This window comes from Humulus lupulus, chromosome 5 (genome assembly GCF_963169125.1).
Source record: "Humulus lupulus chromosome 5, drHumLupu1.1, whole genome shotgun sequence".
NCBI lineage: Eukaryota > Viridiplantae > Streptophyta > Magnoliopsida > Rosales > Cannabaceae > Humulus > Humulus lupulus.
In genome coordinates, this window is record NC_084797.1 from 188,142,779 (window position 1) to 188,146,564 (window position 3,786).

The following is a 3,786-nucleotide window of genomic DNA, read 5'->3' on the forward strand; positions in this document are numbered from 1 at the left end:
AACAAGCAGAAGCCGAAGCTTTTTGATAGAATACAAGGGTGTGTCCCAAATCGCCTTAGCTACCAAGTCAATGAGTCTCTCCTTACCCCATTCATAACTGAAGATATTAAAGAGGTTGTCTTCCAAATACATCCTCTCAAAGCCCGATGAGCTGATTGATTTTCAGATGCTTTCTATCATCAAAATTGGGATTTTATTGGGTCATTGGTTACTAAAGTTTTCCTTGACATACTTAATAAGGATGCTAATTGTAGTACCATTAACGATACCCTTATTTGTCTCATCCCTAAAAAGAAAAACCCCCTTCGGATTACTGAGTATCGACCCATCAGCCTTTGTAATATGGTCTATAAAGTCATTTCGAAATGTTTGGCTCATAGGATGAAAGCTAACTTACATGACGTAATTTCAGAGAATCAATGTAACGACCAAAACTCACTAATAAGGCTTAAGGGTCTTGATTAGCGTGTCGGGGGACATAATTGGTTTATGTGTGATTTAATGGTTTAATGCATGATTATGTGGCATGCATGATTAATATGATTATATGACTATGTGACATGCATGTTTGTGAGTATTAGATATGCATGTGGGCCCTTTATAGCTTATAATGGCATATTAGTAATTTTGGCCCGTTGAGGGCATAAATGTAATTATATGTGATAAATTGTTGAGACCACATTATTATGTGGATATATTAGCAGCATATGTGTAATGACCCAAATTTCCTAATAAAGCTTAGGACCTTGATTAGGAGGTCGGGAAGGTCATAATTGATTTATTATGCCATTAAATGATTATATACATGATTATGTGAGTTATATTAGTATATGATGATAAATACATGCATATGAGTCCACTTTTCATTATAAGGGCATTTTGATAATTTGCCCTGTTGAGAGCATATTTGTATATTTTCATGCATGTTGATGATTTATGTTGAGGCCACATTATAATGCGGATTTGTTTGAGCTATTCGGCATGAGACGATCTTTGAATGTAAGTTAGCGGTTTGGTCATAACAGGGTTAATTTATCGGGCTCTGGGTGAGTCTCGGGGTAATTTGATGATTAGTACATTACCGGGAATTAAAGGGTAATGTGATATGATATATTAGCATTTGAGAATATTGGTAATAACGGGAATTGGATAACGTTAATTAGAATTAACGGTATAGATGAATTATGACAGTTTTACCCTTGCTGGCCTTTGAGGAATTAAAATAGCCCTAGGGGAATTTTGACCAATGGATATGTTTAAGTGAGGAAGGTTGTGGAATTTGGCTAAGGCAGCAGCAAAACAGAGGTTCCTCATATCTCTCTCACGATCATCATCCTCCTTTTTCTTCCTTTGAATTTTTGAAACTCCATTTGAGGATTCAAGCTGGGAGATCAATGTTTGGAGCTTAGGACCATGTTCAACCATTGAAGAGGACTCAATTCAAGTTTGAAGTAAGGTTTTCAGCCATGAAACTCTGGTTTTGCTCTGTTTTTCTATTAGTTTTCAGCTGGAATTTTAAAGTGGATAGTTGAGAATTCATGGAGGTTTTCAGGAAAGTTTGTTTGGTTTTTGATGAGGTTGAGGTATGGATGAATTTTTGGGGTTAAATTATAGGTTTGGATGATGCTTGGGGTTGATTTTGAAGCTTGGTTTTCAGGGGAAATCGCAGGGGAGAAGACCAGAATTTTCTGGTCTGTTAGTGGCGCCCCAGCGCTAGGCAGAGGAGAGCAAGGGTGCTCTCTGACTTGGGGCAGTGCCCCAGTGCTACCTAGCAGCGCCCCAGCACTAGGTCACTTTCAGCAAGGCCCATTTTTAGGGTTTGGGAGGATTTTGGGGGCTCAGGGGATGGTTCCACTACCCCGTTTGGGTGGATTGGAAGTCCCGAGAGCTCAGGAGTGGTCCCAGGAGCGGGGTTTTAGATCATAAACCCTTTTATCATTTATTTTATTAATGGAATTCCATATTTGGTTATGACTAGGTGACCACTAAGGGATCAAAGGATTGATCGTTCTCAAGGGTCATTTTTTACTTATTCCACGCTCGAACCAAAGGTAAGAAAACTGCACCCAGTATGTGACATGCATGATTATTAATGAGGCATGTTGAGTGCTCTATATGTGGACATTGATTGCATATTAAATTATTAGCAATCTTGCTTACTTGTGAGTGGCACTGACTTATTAGTCAGAATCGGCAATGGTGTCAATATTGACTGTTTAGCTGTGACTCTTTAGTCAAGTTTGGCAGTAGTACTGAGCACTGGTCGTATGGTATTAGCTTATGAGTCAAGAATGGTATTAGCATGTAACACAAGCCGAAAAGTTTAGATCTAATCGACATAAGCATTATCATCAGAAGCATGAAATGCTTGACCGACCTTAAGTTCGATGAAAAACAAAAGCGCTTGTCTAGTCTAAAGACTAGTTATTTAAAGCCAGAGCCAAAAGGATAAGGTGACCTACACGTCACATGGCTAGGAGGGTATAAGACCTCAGAGATAGACTTATCAGTCATCTACACAGAGATAGATTTATCAGTCATCTACATAGAGATAGACTTATCAATCATCTATACAGATAGACTTATTAGTCAACTATCCAGAGATAGACTTATCAGTCATCTACATAATGGTAGACTTATCAGTCATCTATACAGAGTGACTTATTAGTCAACTATTTAGAGATAGACTTATCAGTCATCTAACAGAGATAGACTTATTAGTCATCTATTTAGAGAGTGACTTATTAGTCTACTATTCAGAGATAGACTTATCAGTCATCTACATAAGGGTAGACTTATTAGTCATCTATACAGAGAGACTTATTAGTTATCTACCTCAGAGATAGACTTATCATTCATCTAACGAAGATAGAATCATTAGTCATCTATACGGAGTGTGACTCATTAGTCACCTATACAGGGTGTGACTCATTAGTCACCCACACAGAGATTGACTCATTAGTCATCTACTCAATAAGCAGGTCCCCAGAGATTGACTAGTTAGTCATCTATTCAGACGCGGGACCCATAATCATTTATTTGGACTTGCTTGCATGCATGAGTAGGGTTATTACTGCTAGGCATGCCTATTATGATTTAGTAACATGTTTATACTCTTCATGAGCATATTGAGTTTTCTTGCTGAGCTTCGGCTCATGGGTGCTATGTGGTGCAGGTAAAGGCAAAACAAAGTTGGACCATCTTTGAATTGGAGAGCTTAGGTGACGATGTGTACATATGCGGCTGCTCGACCACCACGGCCGAGGGTTTAAAGAGGAACTAGGGTTAAACCCTATTTTGCCGCTTAAGTCGGCTGGTTGTAAATATTTTATTGTAATTAACCTTTAAATTATATTTTGAGATCCCAATGTATATAGTAAACGTTTTAGTGAAACGTTGTATCCTTAACCAAAAATTTTAACCCTAAACTGGTAATCATACTTAGTTACACGATTATGGCCAAATGACTCGATTAGCGAGTTTAGTACTGTTTAAATACACACTGTAACGGTCCAGGGTATTAGGGCGTTACAATATGGCTTGAGACGGTCCTAGTGAGAGGATTGACGAAATAGTCATAGCGGGGTTTAATACTCGCCTCGGGGAAGCCTGGGGGTATTTGGAAGGAAATTTAGTGGATATCTTGGGAATTATTGGATACTGAATAAATAAATGGTAATTAAATGGATGACGAGATTAATTGGTAAATATTAGGAATATTTAAGGAATTAGCGGGAACTAGGGAAAAAGACCATTTTACCCCTAGGGACAACTTGAGGGCTAGTA